The sequence below is a fragment of the Lynx canadensis genome, chromosome A1 (assembly GCF_007474595.2).
Source record: "Lynx canadensis isolate LIC74 chromosome A1, mLynCan4.pri.v2, whole genome shotgun sequence".
In the NCBI taxonomy this organism is placed as follows: Eukaryota; Metazoa; Chordata; class Mammalia; order Carnivora; family Felidae; genus Lynx; species Lynx canadensis.
Window position 1 is genome coordinate 79,542,593 of NC_044303.2, and position 15,382 is coordinate 79,557,974.

At 47.2% G+C, this 15,382-nt stretch overlaps 1 non-coding gene across 1 annotated transcript; it reads right to left on the minus strand.

Moving 5' to 3' along the window:
• Positions 1–1,529: 1,529 nt before the first annotated feature.
• TRNAR-UCG lies at positions 1,530–1,614 on the minus strand. Its single transcript has one exon. It is a non-coding gene; the product is annotated as a tRNA-Arg (tRNA).
• Positions 1,615–15,382: the final 13,768 nt, after the last annotated feature.

Below are 15,382 nucleotides of genomic sequence, written 5' to 3' on the forward strand. Positions count from 1 at the left end.
TTGGAGCCGGACACAGGGCTCAATCCCATGCCTGTGAGATCATGACCTGAGCCAAAATCAAGAGCCAGACACCCAACCGACTGAGCACCCCAGGCGCCCAGGATCAGTGCCCTTTGAAAAGAGACCCCACAGAGCTCCCTCGCCCTTTCCACCGTGTGGGGACATATAGTGACAAGCCTGCAGCCGGGAAAGACCACTCACCCGCCCAGCGTGCCACCCCAGTCCCAGGTTTCCAGCCCCAGAACTGTGAGTGATAACGCCGTGCTGTTTACAAGCCGCTCCGCCTGCCGTATCCAGTTCGAGCAGCCCAAACAACTTAGACGCTAGCAAACTGCTGAATAAAATGCACTCTGTCTTCTGCCTTGACAAACAGATCTTCATAATTACAAAATAAATTAAACGTGCCTAGGTCTAGATGTTCTGATGGTGGGGTAGACGTGTTTGGGGAGGCAATAAAATATTCACACACAAAATTAATAAATTATCATGTATTTATTTCATGCAATTTTCCTTGCCTTTATTTGAATAAAAATCACTGATTATGGTTGTATAATGAGGATATTTTTCACATATTTGTGTTCTACTGATGATAATGGCAGGTTAAGCAATCTTTCTTGGGTCATGGTTTTAAGAGCTTTGTAGGCAGGGTTTTGTTATTTCAATTTGGAAAAATATCACGGCGCCGAAGCAACGGAAGTGGAAATGATACATACAATATTTTTAAAAACACTTTTAATATTTATTTTTGTGAGAGAGAGAGAGAGAGACCAGGGGTGGGGAAGAGAATGTAAGTAGGGGAGGGGCAGAGAGAGGGGGACAGAGGATCCGAAGCAGACTCTGTGCTGACAGCAGAGAGCCTGATGTGGGGCTGGAACCCACGAACTATGAGATCATGACTTGGGTCAAATTCGGGCGCTTAACCGACTGAGCCACCCAGGCGTCCCTGATAAATAAAATTCTTAAGGCAATTCACAGGTTGGAAAATAAAGCGTGAGCTCTATATGTCATATCTGAACATTCCAATGCGGCTGTATGGGATGAATCATTATTGCAGAAAATATTGAAATATTATAATTTTGTCATATAAATGACTATTATTAACATAGCAATTTTCTCTTGAATCAGTAGCTGGACCCACAAAGTATCTCTTGAGTCTTTCAAGTTTTTCAATGCAGGGAAATTTTAAATAAAACCCCAAATTGGAATATGTCGTTCATGGTCAGAACAATCTCCTTAGACATTCAACTGGGGGTGATGTACCCAGGAATTTTCCTTATGTTAGTCGTGCAAAATACAAGCCATACATTAATGAATGGCAAGAAAGCACATAGAGATATCCAAACAAGCTGAAAAGTGCTTTTGAAAATGTCATAGAAGTCTCATTAACTACTTTTATTTTTTTTTAATTTTTGTTTAATGTTTTATTTATTTTTGAGACAGAGAGAGACAGAGCATGAACGGGGGAGCATCAGAGAGAGAGGGAGACACAGAATCCGAAGCAGGCTCCAGGCTCTGAGCTGTCAGCACAGAGCCTGACGCGGGGCTCGAACCCACGGACCGTGAGATCATGACCCGAGCCGAAGTCGGACGCTCAACCGACTGAGCCACCCAGGCGCCCCTCATTAACTACTTTTATTAAAACAATTCACAATTTTGTGTTCAATAACCACTGAGTTCCCATGTAAAAAATGAGTAGTATCATGTTCAATCTTGTAACATCTACACCTACATGTATACAGATTTAAGATCCAACTGGACTTATTTAATGTTGCAAAATGTTCCTCTCTGCATCTTTCTCCACCTTTGTGAAATCTGCACTAATTCACAAACACCTTTGAAACAAAAACTGATACCTGAAGAGAAGCGAGGTATGGAATCTCCCCGTTGCTGGGGAGTGACACTTGATTATGCAAGAGTCTGTAGCATCCGTGCTCTCTGAGAAGAAGGATTTGACAAGCTAATTAATTTGTCTTTTCTTTTACCTCAGTCTTTCTGACTCACACTCCCTCTGAGCTGACACCCAGCCCCCACCTTCCATGCTGGCGGCTCAACGCAAGCCTTCCCCCATTTAGTCACCTCTCACGTCAAGGTCATAGCGATGGGTGCGGAGAAGGAATTCTGGGGATCGCACCGTGCTCCCTGATGAGCTATTTAGGGTTCTGGGCCGCCCGAGACCACACTAACAGCCACGGTAGCTGACCAGGAGCTGGGCACCGGCTGAACTAAGGAAGGGGCGACTTGAACAACTGTCCAGCCATGCCATCGGGAGCCAGCTGATGACCACATTTGCCTGGCACCTGTAAGGCCCTCAGAATATTTATTAAGTGGGTGATGAGAGAATGAATGAAGGCAGGAAAAATGAAGAGAAAGCCATGCTTGCCATAAAGGCAGACAGGTACATCAGCAAAGACGTGGCAGTTTGGGGAAGGGTCTCGGAAGTGGGGTAACTGGAGGAAAAGAAATCCACCTCCCAAGGAAGGTGCGCTTTCCTCTCTGGACTTGACCACCAGGCATTTTGTCCCTACGAAGAGACAGGATCTTAAGCAGGCCGGGGGTTCTGCTTGTTTACGTTGAGTGCTGTCTGGTTATAACCATGGCCAATTTTTACACATTTGGTTAACAATTTGAGGCTCTGCTTCCGAAATCTCAATGCTTCCTTTGCAAATTCAAAGAGAAATCCCAGAATCTAGCCAGAAAGTGAGGCTGGCCTTATGGTATTCCCACGCCCCGCTGGAAACAGGAAGACAGCACAGTGATCATGACCACCCCACACAAAGGGGCTCCCGCCTAGACCTGTCCTCGGCTCCAAAAGCGGCGAGGGCTTCTCTCACTCTGGAGGGGCAACAGGTGCAGGCAGGGAGCAGAAAGCAAGATGAGGTCAAGAAACCAGAATTGATCTGTAAATAGAAAACAAACACTCCTATGCAGTCACAACCTACGGGGATCGCGGAAGAGCCACGTTTGTATCTGTTTGGCCCGAGCACACCTGCCTTCCCCGCTGGGTCCTCAGCAGCGCTAGGGAAGAAATTCCGTGTTTCCCATCTTTGAATTCTCGGAGCTTCCCACCCTGCCTGGAACATAACAGGTGTGCAAGAAATGCCTGCAGTTGACTGATTCTCCATACCTTCCACAAGTTCTGCATTAAGCTCTCACCACGCCCGCCATGTCCTGGAGCTTCAGTTTTGTTCCCCCCTCCTTTTTTTATACCAAATAGGCAGAATTTCTAGATGACTCAGTGAGTGAGGTTCACCTCTCCCAGGTACTGTTTTTTGTTTTTTTTTTTGGAAAAAAATTATTTTGGGGCGCCTGGGTGGCTCAGTCGGTGAAGCGTCCGACTTCAGCTCAGGTCATGATCTCGCAGTTCGTGGGTTTGAGCCCCGCGTCCGGCTCTGTGCTGACAGCTCGGAGCCTGAAGCCTGCTTTGGATTCTGTGTCTCCCTCCCTCTCTGCCCCTCTCCCACTAGCGCTTTGTGTCTCTCTGTCTCTCAAGAATAAACAAACATAAAAAAATTTTAAAAAATTATTTTGATACAGCCTGTATTACATTAAGGCCTTTAAATCAGAAACAGCCCAGAGTTTTATTATCGGGGACCAGCAAGGGTCACAGAAGACATACGGTTCTATTTTCCATCTATTTTCAGAAGGATGGGCTGAACATTCACCACACCAAAGCAATGATCTCCAACATTTAATTAAAAAGCTTCAAAAAAAAAAAAAACCCACAGACCGGTTTATTCCGGTACGTTCCTGGGGCTTCGTGTGCTGTTAGAACTTCCATCCATCTCTGAGCCTAAGGCCTTCATGCAGGGCCTCAAACATAGTAGCTGCTCAATAAATGCACGGGGAAGAAAGAAATGTAATAAAGGAAAGAAGAGAAGGAATGGAAATCAGGCATGAACCCGGAGGGTCTGCTTCCCGCCCTGCCTAAGTGGCAACTCCAACTCTGAGACTTTTTTCAGGCTCTGACCTTTGTGGGCAAGAGTTCCCAAACTTCAGAGGGTCCGTGGGTAGCGGCTTGTTAAACCACAGACCCACGGAGTCTTTCCGTCACCTGCTGTTAACATTCCTATTCAGCAGGTCCGGAGTGGGGGCTGGGACTCTGCCCTCCTCACAATACTCGGGTACCAGTGATGGGGGCGGCCCGGGGATCAACAGAGACAGAGAACCGCCAGCTCCCAGGAGCACAGGTTCAAGCTCTGGCACAGACCCCAAACTGCTTCCTGAGAAAGACAACAGCTTTACATGCAGCTGTCCCTACAGCCCCGCTCTGTGCCGAGTGGGGTAGCCTTCCCTTCTGGTTTCCTGATTTTTTAAGGGAAGAATTAACTCTGTCCCTGTTTATCTGGCCACCAAGGTTCCTGTGTCTGTCCCCACTCAGCAATTAAGGCGATCCGTTTCCATGCTAACGACCGTCACTGTTATCTCTGGCCGTCCAGCTGCCATCCACAGCCTGCTTTCGGGGAAATAATACTGGGGAAGATAATCTAAGGGAAGCTGTGATGTAGATATGCTAAGTTCCATCTTTGGACCCAATTAATGGCTGGAAAAAATAAACGTGTTCATGAAATTATACCTCAATATCATGTCTGATTTGTACTAAAAGTTGCCCCAAGCTATATGTAAATGAATACTATCGATGTACTTGCCGTGAAATGATGGTGATACAACTGTACAGTGTAGTGTCTGAATCTTGCCGGCCGGGCATAGGCCACGCAGAGAGCGATCTTCCCTTCTGTGAGTTACCGGGAGCTGCTACCTCTCACGTGCTATGTTTCCTGCTCTCCAGGGCCACCAGGAAGCTCAAAGTTTGGGTTTATTTTATGCACCTCGCCACAGTAACCCACTTTGTTTCTGATGCACTGAATTTTTCACATGGTGTTTGTTTGTTTGTTTTCTTCTGTTTTGTTTGCAAGATGCCTGAACTCCCTTTTAGAGAGAGAACAGATAGGGGTTCCTGCGAAGTCACAGTGTTACTGTGATAAACGGCAAATGTGTGCAGTGTTAATTTATTATCAGTTATTACGATGAACACGATGAAATAGTCACCCATGGTAACCACGAACGATCCTCGTGTGTGGCCCCCGCGGCCACTGCCCGGCTTGTAATGCTCACGTCCGTCCTTTCCTCCCCACCCTCTTCTCTCAGAAGGGACCCAGAAGGTTCTCCTGTTCATCCTCTGTGGAGTTCTGAGCTGCCCTCTTCCAACTTCTCCCCACCTGAGTTCATGGATTCACCTCTTGGCAGGTTTCACCTGCCTCTGAGCCCACGGCTCCCAACCCAAACTTCCAGCTACAGAATCTCTTCAAGTTCCGGAACCCGCCACAACCAAATAACACCCTGCTACTGTTGTGAAAGTGGGTAAATACTACACACGTTGAGAGCATGAGATTGCATTTGGAGAGTTCACTGTTCTCAAGGAAGACGAAAAAGCACAAGTTGGGATAGTACCCGTGCGTCTTGATAGAAAGCTCTACTCTGTAATGTGGGTTGTCTAGATCCTTACTTCTCCGCAGGTCCTTGGTTATCCCTCTTGCCCATGGCTTCTACCTGTTACTTGAAAAATCCATTCCCTGGGCAAATAGGTTGCAAAGCCCCTCGTCTTCTCGGAGACACTCGTTACAGGGGATTTGGGGGTGGGGGAAGGTATACTTGTAACGTACTGAGTCTTGTGTGTTCTTCATTGTAAGATGCACCGTTGTTTCATGTGCCACCAGGACAGGAAGAAAAATAATGCCCATAAAACGGTGAGACAAGGCTTTCTTCTCATTTCAGATTTCTGATTTCTACCGATTGAGGTTTTCAATATCTTATTGAGGTGTAACTGACACTCAACAAACTGCATATCTACTGTTCAGTTTTTGTGTGTGTTTACCTGCGATGCCATGGCCACTATCAAGAAAATGAACTCACCTGCCACGTCCAGATGTCTCCTCCTGCCCCTTCGTCGTACCTCCCTATCCCTCCCTCCCACCTCCACCCTTCTCCCCAGGGAAATGCTGATCCAATTCCTGTCTCTACACATTTTGCTAGAATTCCATTTACGTGGAATTGTACAGATTCTTCTTTGTATCTGGCTTCTTCCTTGCAGCAGAGTTAAGAGTCATCTACTTAGAATAAATATCACCAGTTCATTTATTTAGTGCCGAATGGTGTTCCATTGTGTGAATAGACTGGTTTGTTTATCTGGTCACCTTTCATGGGGTTTGGGGTTGTCTCCACCTTTTGGATATTACAAAATAACCTGCTATAAATACTTTCATACATTCCTTATGTGAAAATATGCTTTCATTTCTTTGGTTTTATGACCAAAAATACAGCCTATCTTGGTAAATATTCTGTGTGCATTTGAAAACACTGTGTATTCTGCTTTGTCTACAATTGTCAGGTCAAGTTGGTTGGGAGTGTTGTTTAAATCTTCTATGTTCTTATCGGTTTTCTATCTTTTTTAATGTTTCTTTATTTTTGAAGGGGGGGGAGTGGAGGGACAGAGAGAGAGAGAGAGAGAGAGAGAGAGAGAAAGAATCTCAAGCAGGCTCCACACCATCAACACAGAGCCTGATGCAGGGCTCAATCCCATGAACTGTGAGATTATTCTGACCTGGGCTGAAATCAAAAGTTGGATGTTTAATCAACTGAGCCACCCAGACTATCTCTTTATCTTTTTGTATCAATTACTGAGAGACAGGTATTGAAATCTCTGGGTTTTCTGCTGCTTCTTGCACATCTCTCGGTTCTTATCTCACGTATTTACAAGCTCTTTTCAGTGCATAAACCTTCAGAAATGCTGTATTCTCTTGGCGAATCGATTCCTTTGCCTTTATCCAATGAACTTTCTTATCCTGTGTTTTGTTGACTGAAATATTGAGGGGTTCTCACTACCCCCTCATGCCGTAGGATTTACAGCTAAGTCACACGTCATTAGGGCAATGGCAGATTGGCCACCTGTGCTTAGCAGGTGCATAGGGATTTCAGGGATGTTACAATGCACAACATCAATGTATGCTTAGAACTGGTGATACACGGACATTACAGGGCGGTTGTGAAACTGATTCTTTTTAACGGAAATCTCGCAGGAATGTTCTCTGGCAGGTCTTCATTCACCTTGGGTTGCTGTTTCGACAGTCCAAACTCTTTTCAGCAGTGCTATACAGTGACGTGATAGAGGCAAAGTATCGTTTTGGGCACACTGTTAAAGGCGGTAGGTGGGGGGGGACGCCTGGAGGGCTCAGTCAAGTAAGCCACCGACTCTTGGTTTGGGCTCGGGTCATCATCTCACGGTTCATGAGTTTGAGCCCCCTTCAGGTTCTGCACTGACGGTGTGAAACCTGCCTGGGATTCTGTCTCCCTCCCTCTTCCTCTCTCCCTCTCTCTCTCAAAAATGAATAAATAAACTTAAAAGAAAAACAAGATGGAATGGTTGTGTTTGCTTCTCCCTGAGGGGACAGTCATGAAGTCCTCGGCTCGGGCTGCCTTCCTCACAGGGACACTATCCTGCCTGTGCCCGTTATTTTGTGAAAGATTTCCTTACTCTTGTAAGTCTGTCTGCATTCTGGCCATCACCGCACGCGGAAGACGCCCCGAATGGAAATCGTTGTCTTCCCCCACGCTCCCCGGTGTCTACACCCATTCTCAGGTAATGAAATAAATGTGGATATGGACACATGCATGCCAGCATGTGTGTGCGTGTGTGTGCACACAACACGCACACACACACACACACACACCGTGATCCCCATTCATTTTGCCCACTATGCTCTTGCCCCGAAGTCCCTGTGCCTGTCACCTCTCCTGGATCCCTTCCCTCCCTCTCTCCTTCCCCACATCACACCTGTGCTTCAGCAGCCCTCAAATCCCCGTTATGCCTCAGGCGTACGTTTTCCCTTCATTGATTTGTGCCAAGAATACACTTAACTTTTAAATTTACATCTAGAAAATTATTTCTCCTCCACTGACACAGCTCCAAGTGTGTCCCTCAGCAGGGACGCCCCACGGTCCCAGGGCACAGTTAGCCGCTCCCTTTCATCTGTGCCCCCTCCCCACTCATACCTGCGCTCAGGTGCTGGCTGACCGTTCCCGGCTCCTCCTTGGGGCAGCGTTCTAAGGAAACATCACCTATTTTGTTAACGACGTCTCCTCTACTGTCTGTCATACGCCTCAACCTGTCAGCTGAAGGCTGCACGTGTGACGGCTTTCCTACCCTCTGCCACTCTTACAGACCCCATCCGGAGTCTGGCCTCCTCCAGTCTCCCGGGGGAAACTCACAGGTGCCTCCTTGCTCCCCCCTCCTCCGCCTGTGCCGCAGCCAGTCCCGGTTGGCGCTGAGGTCTGTACGCTGCTCTCCGGTCACCTGTCTGGTGTCGTCCACGCCCTCAGTCTTCCCGTGACAGGGTCATGCTCCAGCCATGCGCTGTGCCCTTGGGTGTGTGCCTGCAGTTCTCAGGTTATCTTATTAACTCTCCATATAATGGGAGGGGATATTTATCTACCCTTTGGAAGAGCATTATTTCTGGGAAAAGAGCCTGGATTCCTGGCAGAGGGTAACCGGGAGGACCATTGCCCTGTAAACAAAATCGCATCCGTGCCGCACCTAAACGGTATGTTCTAAAGGGCTGTGTGCCTGCAAGCCAGCCCTGGCCAGGGCAGGGCCCGGGCATTCCGCAAATGTTTGCCAGGACCCTGGCCCCTGCTCTCTAGAACATTCTGGGTTCTCAGTAGTGTGAAGCAAAAGAAATAATTTCCCTAAGCTTACACTGGTAGATCGAGACCAAATGAGAAACTGATAAAAATAACTCTGAAAACTCAGCATGTACAGAACTAAGATTGCATTTTCATGACCTTGACCTTGAATTACAGCCATACCCGAGAATGGGAAGCAACATTGATCAAGTATTTTGGAAATCGGTAAAAAAATAAAAATGGCAGATGGTCAGAGGGGAGAATTCATACTTTTATGTACTTTTATTCATTCATTCGAGTCAAATCCAGTCCTCTCCTCTGCCGGAGGACAGGAACGGAGACCTTCATTCAGGTATTTCCAAACAATTAAAGTGCCCTGGTTTTTAATGTATTATCCCCAAACGGGAAACTTTTCTTAATCTACTCATCGTTAAACTTGGGAAAATCTTCTCGGTTCGGCTTGTGAAATAATTTGCCTAATGCTTAAGCTGATTGATATTTTATTTTTGCTGGAATCTCGGACATTTTCAAAGTCAGTCGGCTTTTACAAATGGACGAACATCCCCCAGGCACAGTGTGCATATAAATAGAAGCTGCACACGTCAGCCTTCCTCCTCAGATCATAATGTTAAAGATAAATTTTAAGTAGTTTTCGAAGTCTCGACAAGTAGGTCTACCTTCTAAGGAGCCGTATACATTTTATGCAGATGCCCAGAGCTGTGCCAATACGTGTGTTAATGTCCTGAAGAGAAAGTAATCTGAATGTATTGCCTCAAGGTCACGTATGTGGATTTTTAAATTTAATATTGCTTGCTTTCCCATTCAAAAGAGCGTTAACCATCTTCCAGTAAAGAAAGTAATACAATTCGGAGGAATTCTTTCAACTACATAATTTTCAATAATTCATAAATGCCTTAGGATTTATTTTAAAAGAAAGAGTCATCACCAGATTGCTTACATTAATTCTTGTAAGGCCACGTTCAAAATTCATTTTGGGCCTCTGACAAAGCTTTTATAGTAAGGATGTTTTGTTTTGTTTTGTTTTGTTTTTTTCATTTATTAGATTCACTTATGTGACAGTTAACAAAAGCTGTTTACTTGAATGCTCAAACAGGCTATCATGTTTTCAGTGTGTTGAAAAATGTGTGTTATATTTGCCTTTCGATTATTAAAGAAAAAAAAAAAAGACAGAATGGACTTTTCAGCTGGTCTGCTCCTTCTTGGAAGTTTCTAGTTTACTTTTGGCCCCCCAGCGCCGGTCTGTGCCCCCAAATCCAACAGAGATGTTTTCAAGAACAGTTTCTGTTCTCGAACAAAACAAGAGTTTATGATTCACTTTCAGACTTTGTTCCTTCAGGCTAACTTGTTTGTCTGAGAAAACAGATTCCCGACCCCTGCGCTCAGAGCAGGATCCTTGTGCCCCTGTTTTTACTCCTCTGTGGCTCAGACGACGTGACTTTTGGCCCATGAAACATGCACGCGAGGCAAACGGAGAAAAACACGATAATCTTTTTTTTTTTAATTTTTTTTTTCAACGTTTTATTTATTTTTGGGACAGAGAGAGACAGAGCATGAACGGGGGAGGGGCAGAGAGAGAGGGAGACACAGAATCGGAAACAGGCTCCAGGCTCTGAGCCATCAGCCCAGAGCCTGACGCGGGGCTCGAACTCACGGACCGCGAGATCGTGACCTGGCTGAAGTCGGACGCTTAACCGACTGCGCCACCCAGGAGCCCCAAAACACGATAATCTTGTGAGGTCTTTTCCAACGACACACCGTCCCCAGCAGAGGACAAGGGCAGGCATGTAAACTGACCCAGCAACGAGGGACAGAGACGCTTAAAATCCCCCACCCTGCGGGCTCCCGGAGGTGTCTCTGCCCTGTGTATCTGGCCTGCCGCGACCTGCCAGCCTGTTACATTTGGATACATTTATCCCAGCCATTGGCAGCTTCTTCCTGTTTTCTTCCTAGCGGCTCCCTCCAACTGCTCAGTTCATCCTCTGCTGGGTGCTGGCTCCCTGCTGGAGTCTTCTGCCTCTGCTCCGGTTGATTAAAATTACTGTCCCCTTATCTCCCAGCCGGCCACCTGCTCTGAGCTCTAAACGCAGGTGGCTACGTCTTCCAGTGGAAAGACAGAAACCTGCTCCCTAGCCTCTACTCGTAGGAACACAACCGCGTGGAGGGTTTGCCATGCAAATCAGCTAGAAGGCCCAGTCCCTGCATTTCTACACAGTAAAGGAGAGATAAGGGCCAGTGACGTTTAAACACCTCTCCCTTCAAGCTCGGAAAAGAAAAAGGTATTGTTGGCGAGTGGTAAGTATGGAGCACCAATGTCCTACGGGTCATGCGCCTCAGCGAGGCCTCAGTGTGCACTGACACCGTGGGGAGCTTGGCCGTCACCCCACAACTGTGCGGGTGTAGTTGCTGTCGTGTTGCAGGGGCACCCACAAGCTTCGGGGCGGTGGGATCAACCAGCTCCCCGGAAGGAAATTGTAGGCCCAGCATCTGACCGGAACTGGCCCCCGTTAGGCAGAGAAGGAAAACAAAATACCCACCCGTGCGTCTGACTCGTGCTTTGAGTCAGGAGGTCCCTCCCGGGCAATGCAGGTGCAGGGGGGGGAGCCTGGGCCTAGTCTGCTCTGCGCTCGCCCCCTCCTGCCTGGCGGGAAGACACAGGGGGCCTGCGGGCAAGGCGGGAATAGTGATCAGAAGAAGGTTCTGGCTTCCTGCCACCTCCTCCCTGACCGCTTTGAACCTCAGAGTCCCCTTAGCGCCAGATGGGTTTGCCCCCCGCAGGGTGTTTGAGGATCCCATAAGAAAGCACTTGACGAAACTCTGAAAGGATTGCCTGGGGCTCGTCCGCTCTTTGCAACTCCATTTCTTCTAGATCTTTCCCCAGCTACTTTTGCCCAGCTCTCCTCCGCTCTGTCCTCACCAGCGATCCCTTATTGCCTTCAGTTTCCCCTTTTACCAGCTTTTCTCCCTTCTGTCTCTATTTTTGTGTTCTCTTTCTCTGTCCTCTGTACCAGGGAATTCAGAAAATGTCAACAAAAGCTTACCTTACCATTTCACCCTCGCTGGCAAGAAAAGGAGGGCTAGAACCAGATGCATCTAAATTAGAAATGTTCCAAACATACACACGATCCTGCCTGCTAGAGACAATGAAGGACGAGACTGTACCGCTCAGATAACTTTGCTGAGAGATGAGAGAATTGTGTGTGACTTTCTGCTCGGCGTTTTCAGTCTATTTGTTTTTTTTATTTTTATTTTTTTTAAAGAGAGAGAATACGAGTGGAGGAGGGACAGAGAGAGAGACAGGGAAAGAATCCGAAGCAGGCTCCACACTGTCAGCGAGCAGCTCGATGCGGGGCTTGATCTCACCCGCCATGAGATCGTGACCTGAGCCGAAACCAAGAATTGAATCTCAACCAACAGAGCCACCCAGGTGCACTAAATGTTTTCAGCCTAAAGTAAGCTTATCCTGGGGCATCTGGGTGGCTCAGCAGGTTAAGCAGCCGACTTCAACTCAGATCATGATCTCACAGTTTCTGAGTTCAAGCCCTGCATCAGGCTCTGTGCTGACAGCTCGGAGCCTGGAGTTTGCTTCGGATTCCATGTCTCCCTCTCTAAGCCCCTCTTCCGTTCGTGCTCTCTGTCTCTCTCTCTCTCTCAAAACTAGATAATTTTAAAAAAATTTTTTTTAAGTAAAATAAGCTTATTTAAGTAAAATAAGCTCCTAAGAAGCTAGATTCATTTCCTGTTAATACACAGACCAAGTGCCGAGGACACACGCACGCGTGTATGCGTGAAATCTTTTTCCGTAAACTACTGTTGACTAAAAAATACTCGCAGGCTGCAATGGTAGAATAAAGCATAATTTAGAAATTATTTCTCATATTATTACAATAGGAACCGAAAGAGGAGATGGTGGGGAAGAGAAGAGGGACAGAGAGGGAGAGCAGGAGGTGGGGAGGAGAGAGGGAGGGACGAGCAGGGAGATCCAGCTGAATGTAAACCCATGGTGCATAACGGACGGCACTAGTTCCCGAAATCCTGTCTGTAAAAAACATTGTCAGGGAAGTTTTATGTCATTTTTAAATCCAGATCCTTGTCCCCCACCCCGTGTCTTTTGACCTGGGAAACCCGGGCTGGCGTCCTGGGGGACCTGGGCTGGCGTCCTGGAACCGACCCGGCTCACACGCCCTGCAGGGAACCTACCTACAGGGGTTCACTTTCAGGTTAGTAAAATTGTCTCCAGATCCATGTTTCATGCTAGATTCCTCCAGGGAACTCTGACGATAAGGGGGTTGGTTGCCAGATGGGGTCCAGGCATCAGTCCTTATAAAATCTTCCTCCATGATCCCCAGGCTCAGCCCACGTCTGAGGTAACTGTCTGGAGGGTATCAGCTTTGGGCTCAGAAAACCTAGGACTCCAACACCCTGCTGTGTGACTTTCGACACATGAGTCCACGTCTCTGGGCCTCTGTGTTCACCTCTGGAAATTAGGGGACAAATCGTTTCCGCCCCAGGGATGGGAGCAGTGGTTCTTAAGCTAGGCTGCCTCTCACAATCATCTGGGAGGTTCTGCCTGGGTCAGACCCCACCCCAGCAGAGTCAGAATGTATGGCAGCAAAGCCAGGCTTCAGTGTTCGTGAAGCTTCCCGGACAACCTCCTGCTCGAGAGCCCGAGGTTGGAGACCAAGTGCCCTCTCGTGCTGGTATCAATGCTGTGCTCCTAGCAGTAGGGCCTGGGGGTTTTGTGGGCAGCCGGGAGCGGCTGGGGTTGCTTCAGAACCGGCACCTGCAGGTGCGGGGTCATCTACTGGAAGCAGGCAAGCGTCCTAGTGGAACAGAATAGTCGAGAGAGAGACAAACAAGGGGTTTGCTTGGGTCTAACACAAGACAGGGGAAGCTGAAAAGACTGGATGTGCCGTCACTTAGCAAAAACTTTGGTTGCAACTTGTGGTCATTTTTTTTGTGTGTGTCTTGGATTGAGGAGTTGATGCTGGGGCATCTCGAATTCTCCTCCTGACCTTTGAACTCTCACCTGTCCTCTTCCCGGGCTAGTTACTGATGCTGATGTTCTCAGTCTTTCCATCTATGAAAGGGGAATTTCTTTGGTATCCATCTGACCTGAGACTCTGTGTGATAGGAACCATCATATAACGCACACCGAGTGTAAAATCTCGAGAAAGGTGTGTGAGCTTCTGGGGGGTTCTCCCACTAGGACGGTCTAATTTAAAAAAGAAAAAGAAAAAGACCAAAGGTATTTTCTCCATACCGCTCACATAAAGACAGTGCTTTCCGCGTATTTCTACAAAGACTGCTCTGTGTAAATTTTATGATTGTTACGCACTATAATAATTAAGTAACAAAAAGCTATGGGGAAGATTACTTTCCCTGAGAATCAGAACAGTGATAATGAAACAGGGCCAGTAATCTGGCTTTAATGAAATGGGGAATCCAACCCACTACATCAGAGAAAGCAATAAAATGTGTTCCCATATCAATAAAACTCAATTCTCTATGTTCTTATTATGTAAATCAATACACCCTGCTCCCCGAAGAAGACAGCGCCTTGCCCTGCTGTGGGTTTTTGTTTTGTTGTGTTGTGTTTTTTCGGGGATACCTTACAGCTTACTTCGTACGCAATTAGTGAATAAACAGGTCTGTTTCTGAAAAGTCCGTTCATCACATCACTAGATTGCCTGGATGGCATTTTCAACGGCGAAACAATTTGCACAGCAGATATACGCTTACGGGAAATTAGGCAAATGGTGGAGCTTTAATGCATACGGGCAAGAAATTAATGTAAAATTTGTGGGTGCTCAAGCCACTCTTTCTAGTAATCCTTCCAAATCTGTATTTCATCTAGAAAGCTTTTATTTTAAAACCAATTTAAAAAGTCAATAATCATTAAATATGCAGAGACATCTGTGTGCTTCCTGCGTCGTATTTCATTCCAAATTAGGCCATCCGTGTTTTGTCTGTCTGTCTGTTTGTTTGCTGCATCTGTGGGGAACGGGGTGATGTCAAAATCAATTATGCTGGATCCCCCAATGCCGATGGTCCCCCCCCCCCGCCTCCCCTGCAGACGTTACATGAAAACTGCTCTTTCCCCATTGGGCCCTTGAGGGACGGGGGAAGAGAACGCTACCCACTGTGCGTGGCCCAGACCTCCTGCCCTCTCCGGATGGCCTCTCTCTGATGTCTGCGTGCCGCACAGTTGGCTCTGGGGGCCAAGCTGCCTGTTCCCCACTCTCGAACCCATATCGTTCAGTGGGCCTCTTTCCACCTTGACATTTTGACACACTGACAACGGCCGAGAATTTTCCTACCTGCCCCTGTGGATTCTGAGGACTGGTTTTCACGGGACAAGGTGACCCCCTTTGTAAGGGCATGTCCTCGGGGAGCCTGTGGTGACCTCACCCAGGCCAGGACGCACTGGGTACAGAATATAACTTCTTGCTATTTGGCCTCTGGAGTCACTCATTCATTACACAAAGTCTTTATCTTTGTGCACATCCTGGAACAATACTCTTAAATAAATACTCTCCGAGGCATTTTACTCCATGGTTATTTACTTTGCATTTCCATGATCTCAATGGAACACAAAAAGGGAGGAGATAGAAGGCTTGGCAAACAATAATTTGCCACCATCTACGCACAAGGGGACAACTGTGAGGTTCATTGTTCTGTTTTAAAA